At 43.0% G+C, this 13069-nt stretch overlaps 1 long non-coding RNA gene across 1 annotated transcript; it reads left to right on the top strand.

Annotated features, from left to right (window-relative positions):
- Positions 1 to 298: 298 nt before the first annotated feature.
- Positions 299 to 2604, top strand: LOC308457524. Its single transcript, XR_013976964.1, has 3 exons — positions 299 to 411; positions 650 to 745; positions 2238 to 2604. It is a non-coding gene; the product is annotated as an uncharacterized lncRNA (long non-coding RNA).
- Positions 2605 to 13069: the final 10465 nt, after the last annotated feature.

Below are 13069 nucleotides of genomic sequence, written 5' to 3'. Positions count from 1 at the left end.
GATAACTCCATACACTCCATTTCTCCAGTGAAAATAGGGATGTCCTAAGGAAAAGCAGGGCATCACGGAATCAAATCAGAATCTGAGGTGGCTTCTGTAAATTCAGGACTGTCCCTGGAAAACAGGGACACTTGCAGGTGGTTAATTTTAGTCTCTGTCTTAATAGTCTTACATGTGCAGCAGGTTCTCTTTAGATCAGGAGTGAGGGACCTCGGGTCTAGAGGCCACATACAGCACTCCACTCTTCTATATTTGACCCATAGGACTCTCTCTAGGTCGTGCTCCCTTCTTGGCCACAACTTCTTTGGGCCTGGCTGACATTTGACCTTGAACTCTGATGACTCCTGCTTTCCTGGATGGAGGACAGAGAAGGTGTCTGAGTGTGTGCAGAAGCTAGCCTACTGTACAAAGGTAATATTTGCATGCATGGCTCTGCCCACCTTTGTCTCTGACCCCTCCCTCCACTAGCATGTGGCCCCCAGAAGGTTAGCCAGAAGGGAAATGAGGCCCTTGGGTTGTAAAAGATTCCCCTACCTTGCTTTACATGGTAAGAGAAAATGCGGAAAGTCAGTCATGTTTCATTTGGCAGCCCTTCTGCACTCATTCAGCTAACCAGAGCCCTGCCTTTGACTTCTGCCCCCAAGTCCAGGTCTGATGGGACAACCTCCCCTTGTGATCCACCTTCTCCATGTGATCATGGACTGCAGACAGAATTGGAACACTGGTGTGTGAAGAAGCTATGATGGTAATGCATAAATCTGCTCTGATATTTCCTTTCCACTGTACTATGTGAACAGAGAATGTAAACTCTGTTACAACTTTTCTATCTTATGAAAGATGCCATTAATATGGTTTTACAGAATGTAATTTAAACAAAAGCATGTGTTCCAGGGGAAGAGGAATCCTCTGGTGAGCAACCAAGCCTGAAATGGAGAGCAGCATAGTTGTGGGTTTGCATATTGCAAGAATGGTGTGACTAGGAAAGCCTTCGGGCCAAAGTGATATGAAGAAGTGCTTTTCCTTCCCAGGTGTACTTTTGTCATTATTAATTTCCAGGAATACACAAGCAAAAAGCAGAAGCTTGAAAATGCACCGGGAATAAGCCATATCCCACACTGCGTAGGTTAGTAGCCAGGGATGAGGGAGAAATTATATTCGGTTTGCATTAAAAAGCAACTCTATCAAATTCACACTTACTGAAACAGCTATCCTTCAAAATTGGCACTTATCTTAAATTTTGTGAAGAACTTCTGCATCCAAACAGTGTTTACAAATATGCATATATTAGGCTAAGGGACAGCAATTTGTGCGCCTGCACAGGCAGGAGTAAGTGATCAGCCCACTTTTGTGGGTGCAAGAGTGTCACTTGTCCGCATTGGTGTGTGGGCAAGCCAACTGTTGGGGTGTCAATGGCAGGGAGACCAACCCTCAGCAGGCGGCCTGAGCATTGAGCTGCATCATCATCCAGGCATTGGCCCACTCAATGATGGTATGTTTACCCCACGGCACACTATAGTTCGTGCGGTATAACCTATAACGATGTGATCTTTTAAAACTCACTCTATGCCATTTATCGCTTCTGTACCTGCATCTTGGGTGTGGGGTGCAGGCCCAGAATAATGTTTTTCTATTGATGAAATAAACTTTTAAAAAGTGGAGCAGAGTGGGCTTTATTTAAACATTTCTCTCAGTTTTATACGTAGAGACAGAAAGATCAGTATAAATCCTATCTTAGAAAATTTTGCAAATGTATCTGAAAGGCTGAATTTGAGACTGTCCTGTTGCTCAGTCAGACATTGGTTGTGCGATCCAAATTGCTGCCTGGCTGAATTACTAACCAAGTGGTGGTTGTCATGGAGTCTTAATGAAGTTTGATTTCAGGGCTGCATTGAATTGTGATAGTGGCCCACTGTCCCTAACCTTTGAGCATCAAAACATTGCAAGTATGTTGTAAGGTTTCTTGTCTCTTTGGAGTGGTGTCAGTGGATGGTGGAGAAACAGCTTTCCATATCAGTAGGAGTCAAATCTGCAACCTAGTTCCTGGGAAACAGCTTCTCCTATGTTTGTTCCCCAGTGGAATTTATCAGAATCGTCGAATTATAGAATCAGAAGATAGATATTTATATCCTTGTTTAAATCCATTGTCTGACATGCAAGTTTATTGCACCGGTTAACCATGTATGGCTGTTAAGAGTGATTGAAAGCCTTTATTTGCTTTTCTTCCCCCTTCGATTCAGATGTTGCTGAACTACAACTTTTATCAGCCCCGGCAAGCATGCCAATGGCCAGGAATGGTGGGAATAAACTGTGGCAATGATATGGGCAATTGATTGCTGTTAATTGCATTCCTTCAAGTTCGAATGAGAGTATTAGCTGCAGCATTTACTTGGGCTTATTAATATGCATTTGACTATTACTGTTATTTAAGCTGTAATAAATAAAAGAGAAGGACACGTCAATCACCAGGATATTAAATTATTATTGCACATCTTACAGGATACAGAGGGTGTACATAATACAGAACAGAGCCAAGATGAAATTTATCAGAATACATACTTCTGAATATTTCCACAATTTGTATCTTGTGTATGCTGAGATGTAGCAACAGCCATTGTAGCCACACTATAGTCTGTTGAATTTATCAAAATTAATTTTGTAAAGTGTTTTTTATCACAGTCCAGGTCTCCAAAACTCTGGGCCTTCCAAAGATCTGGGGTCTGGGGTTTTGGCCCCATTTCTTCAGCCCTGTGACAATTCATCCTGATTTACTTGTGGGGTATTTATACCTCTTCCTGTATTTGTTCACTCCCCCTCACTTCCCTAACTACAAAAAGCCTGTTTCTTTTTAATGTGGATTTATTGCACTAGGGTGATAGAGCATGCCCTCCAACATTTCCCCCATGAAAATAGGGACATCCATCATCATCATCATCATACTTATACCCCACCCATCTGACTGGGTTGCCCCAGCCACTGGGCAACTTCCAACACATATAAAAACAATATATATATATAACTTCCCTATACAGGGATGCCTTCAGAAGTCTTCTAAAGGTTGTATAGTTACTTAGCTCCTTGGCTCCTTGGCTGCGTAACTCCATACCCTCCAACATTTCTCCAATAAAAATAGGGGCGTCCTAGGGAAAAGTGGGACATTCCAGGATCAGATCAGAAACCGGGATAGCTTCTGTAAATCCGGGACTATCCCTGGAAAATAAGGACATTTGGAGGGTCTGATAGAGATCTTTAATCCACTTTAACTGCACAAACCTAAAGTTCTGGAATGTGCTTAAATCCCTTTTGTAAAATAGAGTGATCACCATTTAATTGGGTGATCTGTCCATTAACCTCTGCTTTGCCACTGGGACAGGCAGACTTCCTCCCCCACCTGTGGCCATTTAATGCTATGTACACATTGGTGGATTGAAACATGGAGGGGTTGTTTCTCCCCCTCCCTTTGCTTTGTTTCAAGTTATCTTTGTATATTTCTACACACAGCAGGAAGGGATGTCTACGCGATGCGCATTCCCTGGTTTGCTTCCCAATGAACTTCTATTCAATTAAGCTGTCATCTGCACAGGCGCAATGGCTGTCTCAAATGTACATACCTCTGCTTCACTGATGCTTCAGACTTTCAAACTGAATGGAAGCTGGTTTGAGGGGAAACTCACCAATGAGCACTATTTCTCAAGAACCTACAAGGTACATAGGGGTTGTAGCTAACGTCACTTGTATGTGGCTTCAGACACCAGCGGTGGGAGCGCACTCCAGCTGGAGTAACCAGTAGCGTGTACACAACCTAACTTGCAAAGCCAGGCAATGCAGTTTTGTTCTCTGCAGCCCGGAGAGCTCTCCACTCCATTGGTCTCCTTTGCTTCTGACTTTGTCATGTACACTTAGCTATACTCTTTGATGCCATTTCTTCATTGCATCACTTTGGAAGTCTGGTTGCTATGGCAACTGAGCACAGCTTTAACAATCTGTTTGTGGTCCACCTATTTCAAGTAGACATTATTCCGGATTCTCCATATTTCCATTATTGCTATTCAGTTAGGTATGTAAAGAACAGGACATATTTTTTTCTCTTTTCTTTTAAAAACCAATCATTTGCTGGCTGGTAACTATCTAGTTCACGTAAACTACCTTGCAATGTTAGCCTGACAAAAATAATCCTCTGTGAAATATTGTGCTATCAGAGACACATTTTTAATGGAATCTCTGAGGAAGAGAAATATTTGAAAAAGGCCATATTTCTCCCAGTTCTGAAAGGCTTTGTACTGAAACCTGAAGCTCTTCCTTTAGCAGCAAAGCTGTACAGACCAAGATCTTAGATAGGAGCTCAAGGCTGCACCCTTTCTTCACTCTCAGCCATGTACTTTCCCCTCCTCATGAGTAGCCTCACCTGCAGCTAGCCAGGCATTTCCCAGTCACCCTGAAAGTGTTGCCTGGCTAGCCTTCTCCTCTGCCCCTGTGATCTTATACTTGGTATTAGTGCCATAGTTACTGGGGAAGGGGGCTAGCCAGGTTTGTTGCCCCGGGTGAAGCCCCCAGAGGGGCAGCATTGAGGCTCCCAGCCTGTTAGTGTGTGTACACAAATGTGTGCCAAACTGGGTCTTTGACCCGGGTGAAATAAAGCCTAGTTCCGCCCCTGCCTGTTACGGGGCAGTGGGTGTCTGTCTGAGGGCTGACCAAAAATTCAGGCAACTGATGTGGAGACCCTCAGTCCTGGGTCAAGGATGCCTTGAGCCAATGGCTCCTCGGGGTCTCTGGCGGTACCAGAAGATGTTGCTGCCCCTGGTCCTCCTTTGAGCAGCCCCCAGGTTCAAGGTCTGAGTGGGGTTGAACCCTTATAGAAACTCATTAGGATGCATAGGAACCAACTCCTAGGGGCTGAGGTTCCATCCCCCCCCCAATAAAATAGTTGAAGGCCCCCTCCCAAAGCTGAGGGGAATTCCCATTTGTGTGTGTGCGTGCCCCCCATGTCATGTGATTGATTATGCAGGGCAGGGGTTACCTGCCCCCCCCATATTTTATTCAAGTCGGCACCCCTGTTGGGATGGTTTTGGAATTGTCAAGAGTTGTCTAAGCCTTCTTACATTTACTGTTAGTGTTGTCTAGGATGAGAACATGGCCCAGAGGAGATCTTTCACCGTCTCTCTCTCTTGCACTGTTGGGCTGCAATCCTACATCCACTTACCTTGGCGTGAACCCCATTTATTTATTATCCACTCTTCAGCTTTAGTGTGGGATGGAGGGGTTAAAAGTGTTATTTAAAAGAATTTATATTTTATTTATTAAATGCATATACCGCTTTTCCACTGAAAGAAACTCAAAGCAGCTTATATCAGAAATATAAAACATAATAAAATACAGTTACTGTTTTGAAAACAACTTTTAAAACCAGCAGTTTTATTAATTTGCACAATGAATGCCCTGCCCTTCAGTGGGTACCCAGGATGGCTTATCAAATGTTGACAGTACAAGAAAACAAATTCGAAATAAATTGGTAAAACACCACAATATAGAAGAGCACTAGAAAAGCAGGCAGCAGAATATAAATGAACCTCAAGTGGCATAAAAGCTGTACAGAGGATTAAAAAGCCTTGAAAAATTAGAGCAAGGTTGAATTATTAGTTGTGCTGCTTTAGTTAGCTTTTGGGGGGAGGTTGAAAACAGCTGGTGAAGGCTACCTCAACATTGCGTGAGGATGAATGCCAGCAACTTTTGATAGGGTGAGGAATTTATCATTATGATGAGGTGGCAAAAGGTTTTTAAGTTTCAGTGCTGTTTGTTTGTTTGATATGTCTGCCACTTTATCTTGCCGAGGGCGACACAAAGTGACATACAATCAAACAAGACTCCCACGAGAGGTGGTTAACTGTCCTCCCTTGGAGGCTTTTAAGCAAAATTTGGATGCCATCTATCATGCATGATCTAGTAGTTGATATTCCTGCATTGCAGGGAGGTTGGGCTACTTGACTCTCTGGGTCACTTCCAACTCTGATTCTGTGTCAAGACAAAATACAAAAATTCCTTCTGGTAGCACCTTAGAGACCAACTAAGTTTGTTATTGGTATGAGCTTTCGTGTGCATGCACACTTCTTCAGATACTATGATTTGCTAATTTCTTTCTATGATTTCTATGATTTGCTAATTTATTTCAGACAGCCATGCTGGAAAATCCCAGCCGCCCTGGGACAAGAATTCTGCATTCAGGTTGCCACACCAAGTAAGTCCACTGTCACCTGACATACCTTGGGTAGTGGAGGTAGCTCAGAAGGGCCTCAATTAAAGAGTTTAGAGCAAGCATTCCCAAACTGTGGTCTGAGGACCATCTCAAATGAAGCCTGTGAGCTTCATTTGGGAGGTCTGTGGCGTGTCTGTGAAAAGCACAATTTGAATTCTATGGATTTCAAATTGTAATTCAATAAAATTATATTGCATCTAGCACAACACATTACAATTGCCACAGCAGGCAGAAAAAGAAGGGCTTCTCCAAGACCCTCAAGCAAATGATCTGTGGGAACCGCTGGCTTATAGTACAAGCAGGCACATGTGTGGACATGTGGTCCTGCAGATATTCCAGTCTCATGCCATGAGGGGCTGTAAAGACTGAAGACAGAACTTTGAATTGAGCATGGAGCTGAACTAGGAGCCAGTGCAGTTGGCAAAGGAAGGGCTTAATGTGGTCATAACCTCCAGTCACAGTTAACAGCACCACAAATGTATTTTGGACTAATTGTTGTTTCCAAGCCATATTCAAAGACAGTTCCACAGTCTAACATGTTACAGCAGTCTAATATGGAGGTTATCATGGCATCAATCACTGAGACCAGGACATTGCAGTCCAGGTAGGGTTGCAGCTAGCATAAAAGTAGAAAGCTAACCTGCACTTCTAATGACAAAAAAAGATCATTTAGCACCCACAGACTATCCAGTCACTGCTGATTGAGCCAGATGGACTTTGGTCTGATCTAGCAAGTCAAGCTTTATGTGCAGCCGTGTGCCAATACACGCTAGTTAGTTTTTAAGGGCCAGATATTTTTGTACACGAGGCAAAAAATTCAAATCCCCCCAAGTACAAAAATATAAAAAATCCTAATTAGTAGGTAAGTAAAAACTTTAAATTTGCCTTCTTTTAATGATGCTTGGCATGTTGTCCAAAGCATCTGCCCAATACGACACTTTCGTGATATGTGATACACAAATATGCTTGCTGTGTTAATGCTGTGATCTTATGAACGTGAACCTGCAAATAAGCCCCACTGAATGCCTTGGCCCTCCTTTTTTCTGAGGAAACGTGTACAGGATTCTGTTGTTTTGTGTTGTGGCTAGGTGACCATGGGGGCTTTATTTAAGGCAGTCCCGGAAACAGTTCTAAATGGCAGGATTCAGTTAGGAAACGTGAGGAACAGTGACAGAATTAGTATCTGACACACACATTTGGGCCTTTGACCCACTCCATGAGTAACCCAAAAGCTTTCAGAATGCTGCCCTGAGTCATTTTTTTACTCTTAAAGCAAAATGTAAAAAAATCTCTCTCACACGGAAGGGCGCGAACACACTCTGTCTCTCCTACACTGGAGCTTGTGTTGATGAGAGAAAAATCAGCGTAGGAAATAACGCGGCAGTAAAATGGCACTGTCTTTGAAAACTGCACCGTAAAAGCACATTGTTTTGTAGCAAAGCTAGCTGCGTCTGAGCCGCTCTGACTCCTCACCCCGCCCCGCGCTTCTCGCAACGCTGAGGCATCCTGTGCCAGCGAAGAGAGAGGCTTCTCGGGGGCAAGCAAGGCTTCTCTCGTGCCCAAAGCTCACCTGGGCTGAATGCTACAACCTGGCTCCCTGCCAGCTCTCAGCTAAACGTGTCATATGTGAAGCAACAATAGACGGTGTGCCCTGAGCGGGCGTGTGTGCATTTCCCCCTCCATAGGCAGCTCCCGATCCTCCGGGATTGTAAAAGGCTTCCACTACAGAGGAGGCAACTTTCCGGGCGGACTGGCTGCGCGCTCTCTCGTGCTTGCCTTTCGGAGTAACCTGGTTTGTTTTGTAACGGGAGGGCCAGCCCCCTCTGCTCGTTTATCCCTCCGTAATAAGCAGCCCCTTTCACAAAACGGCCCAGTAGCAGAGAGGTCGTCGTCCTTTTATCCATTATGTGCTCTCGTTTTCTGAGCCTTTCCACTTTCGCGTCCGCCGTGGCGTCACTTTGCTTCTGCCCCGTTGCAAGGGAATGTGTAAGAGAGAGGTTCGCTGACCTTTGACAAAACAGCCCAAGATACTTGGTTAAGAGAGGGGAAGCTTTGTGCAAAACCTGTACATTTAAAATCGGGAAATGGAAAAAGCAAATGCTTAGCGTGTAGCGTTTGGAAGGAAGCATTTGGTAGGGCTCCTTTAAGAAATCGACTAGCTTTCTCTCCCCCCTCCTTCCTTTCTTTTTATGTAATCACTGAAGGCCAGGGCGAGGCTTCGTCAGCCAGTGAATCAGAAAGCTCGCTTCAGACTGTGCTCGCCCAGCTTTCTTATCTACATTAATGTACACCCACAAAGTGCTGCATGCATGTGCCATGACCGGGAGCCCTGGCTTTCAGAGACTACTCTGGCTAGGCTGGGGGAGCAGATGTGATTGTTATTCAGTCAGGGCCTTCCCCCCCCCCTTCTTCCTGAAAGGCATGAAGGAAAAGGATAATGCAGTTTACCATTTGCGACGATAGCCAATCAGGTTAGAGGCAATTTTACTCTCAGCCAGTGGAACAACTGGTGATGGCTGTCTCGGCCAATCAGATTCTTTCCTGAAGCTCCCCTTCAACTCCCATAGGGAGCTGGTTAATTGCAGGTTAGTGGATGCCAAGATCTGTTCCTTTTCGCCTAGTGTTCCTTCTCTCTGGCAATCGAGAAACATCACCTCCTGCCTCAGCCATGGCTTCTTGTTTGTCAAGAAGAGATTAACCTGGAAATAAATAGAAGGCAAGCTCGCATTCATTTAATTCTGGCCTTCTTGAGCTCAAGAGCAAAATTCCCCAGCCTTTCTGAGAGGGAGAAAAGCGTCACAATCTAGGGCTTGTATACATAGAGTAGTGCAGTCCGATAAGAGTCCGATAAAAGATTACATATCTATCATTTGTTAGATGGCATTAAAATAGGTTTCTAGACACTACCTATATCACGTTATTAAGGATTATTGTACACAGAAGTAGATGATAGCATGCAGCCTGTCCAGAAAATAACTTTCAATGCACGCTTTGCAAATTTTGCTCTTAAAGAACTACTGAGCTTGTCCACATCAGAGCAAAATACCGATTTGCGCCTGCAAATCATTAATGGGCAGGTGTCCCTGTGACATCTTCCTTTTCCCGGTATTGGCCTGGACCTTACCTTCTTTTAAATGTGGGGGTTTTCATCTGGCCGCTTCACACTTTCCAAGAATCAACCCCCCACCTCACATTTAAAGGTGAAAAGGTCCAGGGCAACACAGTGATGGGATGGAAGCCATATGAACAGTCCTACATTATTGGGGAGACAGGCAGGTGAAAATTCACATTTTGCTCCAGTGTTGACAAACCTACTATGGAAGCAACCCTCACCCTCCAAACAGTGAACCGAGTAGCTGAGAACTATTCCTAATTTAAAAGGGAAAAAGGACAGTGTTCTGTTTTCACATTCCCCAATATAACTAAGTTACCAAAACCAAATTAAAACAAAAATAGAGCATTGGCTGGACCACCTTATGTAGATGAAAAAAATAATGACTCCCAGACACACTGTCATTAAGAGCCTTTTCAAGGACCTGATTCCTTCTAACATGGCACAGCCAGTACTGAAAACCCACCACTGTGCAGTAAGCTGAGTATCCTAGCCCATGGTTGCTTAGTTATCTGCATTATAGTACTACAAAACAATATTTTACAGTCATTGATTATTGTGTGGCAAAGAGTGGTGTCTTTGTGGTGAGACTTCCTGCTATTCCTGGCTTCCTGCTATTCCTGCTAACATTGAATATGGTAGAAATTTCCTCAATTGATAGTTTTATTTGTTAAGTTTCTTACCTGCCCTTGTAACGTCCCAGGTTGGGTTATAGCAAGACAATTGTACAATTAAAAACAGATAAGTAAAAACAGCTTACCTACAATTATAAAAACAAAACAATTATATTCAAAAGCAGTACAATATAGATTAACACAGAAGGGATAGATCCTACAAAAATACATTAACTGCCAGATGCCATTGTAAATAGGCTAGAATCTTAATTTCCCAGCACTTTTAAGAAACTACAGTTCCCAAGATTCTCCATGACAGTTATGAGCGCTTCAAATGTATTGTGTGGTAGTGACCCAAGTTAAGGAATGGCTTGCTTTCCCTGCTTTTCTCTGTTCCCCCCTCCCTTCAATCCTTTTTCTGCAAAGGATATTTATATGTGAGCTAGGGAGAGTTCATTAAAAAATAAACAAAGCCATGCTATTATTAAACATTACATGCATATTTGGAAACCAATGCATATAGCATCATTGTGAGCATGTTAGCTTTTAAGCGTGTAGGAACAGAATAAACAATCTCCTTTTGTAAAGAAACACCCAGAAAGTGGTAAAACTCTGCAGCTGTGCATGGAGGGATAGGCAGAATGAAGATATTCAGTCTGTGGTAAAAAAGAGTGGAATGGAGCAACAGAAATCATGGAATACCCCCCCCCCCAAACAGCAACAATTGCCTACATTGCTGCATTTCTGTACACATTTAAAATACAAGCAACCTTCCCCACATCTGGTCATCTGTATTCACCCTAAGAATACAGACTGCAGGACCATCTAATGAAGTTGAATGTTGGAAAATTCAAGACAGAAACAATAAAGTACTTCTTCACACAGCACATAGTTAAACTCTGGCATTTGATCGCCCAACTAATAGTGATGACCACCAACTTGGATGGCTTTAAAAGAGGAATAGATAAATCCATGGCAGTTAACGCTATGAGTGGCTGCTGGCCACGATGACTATGTTTGACCCCCCTTGCTTTTGAGTACTTTGAGCTTTTGAGATTGTGGACAATTGGTAAGAACTTTAACACCAATACAAATATGCCAAATTGGAATTAGCAAATCTTGCCCTTTGGAATGTGGTCTGAATGAATTGTGGGAGTAGCTTACTACAGAAAATAATTGTTTCTCATTACATGTTCATTTGCATTATTGATCTTGCTATACCTATTAAACACCAGAGACCACTAGATAAGAATGTTTTATATTCTGGCTGACTGGATCTTGCATTCATTTGAATTAGTGAGAGGCAAATTCCCTGGGCTAATTTCCTAACTTTATTCAGGTAACTGAGCTATTTTCCTTACAAGTCAGAAAATAGCTCAGTTGTTTCAAGCCCAATTCCAAACGTTTTAAAAACCTGTTGCACTTTCAGTTACATCAGTGGGAGCGCTAGGGGGTCTGAATTCTCATGAGATTCTCCCTGCTGCCACTGCAGCAGCTGGGGAGGAGGCAGTTATAAATTCTTTTCTGGGTCAGATTACAATCCAAGCTGGACAAAAACTATGGGGCTGTAACACTCACCTGAGACTGGAGGCAAGCATTATGAATTGTCAAGGTTTGTATTCGGAACTAGGGAGCTGAGGACCGCAACAACATCAGTAATTCAAATGGATTATGTATTCACTTGTGATCTACATAATACTGTGATACACATGCAGACATTTCTTGCATTGTTTGGACATTTTAGCATTGCATGTAGAACAAAAAGCAAACAAGGAAAATCCTTCTAGTCTATGTATATCTATTCCTTTAACAACACAATCCTATGCATGTTTACTCAAAAGTTGTCCCATTCCATTTAATGGTACCTACTTCCCCATCATTCAGCCCGGACACTGAGGTCCACCTCCGACGGTCTTCTGGCAGTTCCCTCATTGTGAGAAGTGAAGTTACAGGGAACCAGACAGAGGGCCTTCTTGGTGGTGGAGCCTTCCCTGTGGAACACCCTCCCATCAGATGACAAGGAAATAAAGAACTACACAACTTTTAGAAAACATCTGAAGGCAGCTCTGTATTGGGAAGTTTTTAATCAGTGACACTTTATTATGTTTTTATATTCTGTTGGAAGTAGCCCAGAGTGGCTGGGGCAATCCAGCCAGTTGGGTGGGGGGGTATTATTATTTATTATTATTATTATTATTATTATTACTATTATTATTATTATTATTATTATTATTATTATTATTATTATACAGGACTGCAGCATTAGTGACATTTCATCAATCTACTGAAGAAGGCTCTGCCCCATACAAGCTTAGACAACAGGAATATTTTTAGTAGAGGGTGCCAGAAGAGACTGTTTTGATTTTGCTTCTAAAGACTGCTCTGAATAACTGTGGTTTGAAATTCTTGGCAACTGTACCAACACCAAAAGGTCCCAGGCTGCGTTAGAACAACAGAATATACAATCATGGAAATGGATAACACCATTACAATGATAAAAGAATTGAAGCAAATAAAGATGCTAGAAGCACCTCTGTGGAAAGGGAGTTCCACTGAGAAATCCCTCTCCTGAATTGCCATTCCCTACACTTTTGAGGATGGCAGAACTACCAAGAGAGCCCCCTCTGCTGATCTTAACAACCAAGGAGGTTTGTGTAATAGAAATGGGCTAAAGACCTTTCAGTCCCTTCTACCATGTGCCAGTCTGGGTAGCCTTGTCATGCCAAAAGTTATCAAGCAGACTTGCACCAGATCCCTTATGCTCCCCCTTTAACTCTGGATAGGAGTATTTTCTGGGGGTCAAAGGCAAACACAATAGTAAGCAGTGATAGCATCCAGCTTACTTGTCTGTCCCCAGCAATCAAAATACAGTGGTACCTCAGTTTATGAATTTAATCCCTTCCAGAAATCCATTCTTAAACTGAAACCATTCTTAAACCAAGGTGTGCTTTCCCTAATGAGGCCTCCCACCACTGGTGCCCTTCCACTATTCGGCATCCATTCTTAGACCGAGGTAAAGTTCGCAAACCGGGACACTACTTTCGGTTTTGCGGAGTTTGTAAACCGAATTGTTCGTAAACAGGGCTGTTCTTAAAC

Source organism: Podarcis pityusensis (assembly GCF_964106645.2).
Source record: "Podarcis pityusensis genome assembly, chromosome: 10".
Classification (NCBI taxonomy): domain Eukaryota; kingdom Metazoa; phylum Chordata; class Lepidosauria; order Squamata; family Lacertidae; genus Podarcis; species Podarcis pityusensis.
The sequence above is the reverse complement of the archived record's forward strand: the minus strand, read 5'-3'. Positions and strand labels throughout refer to the sequence as shown.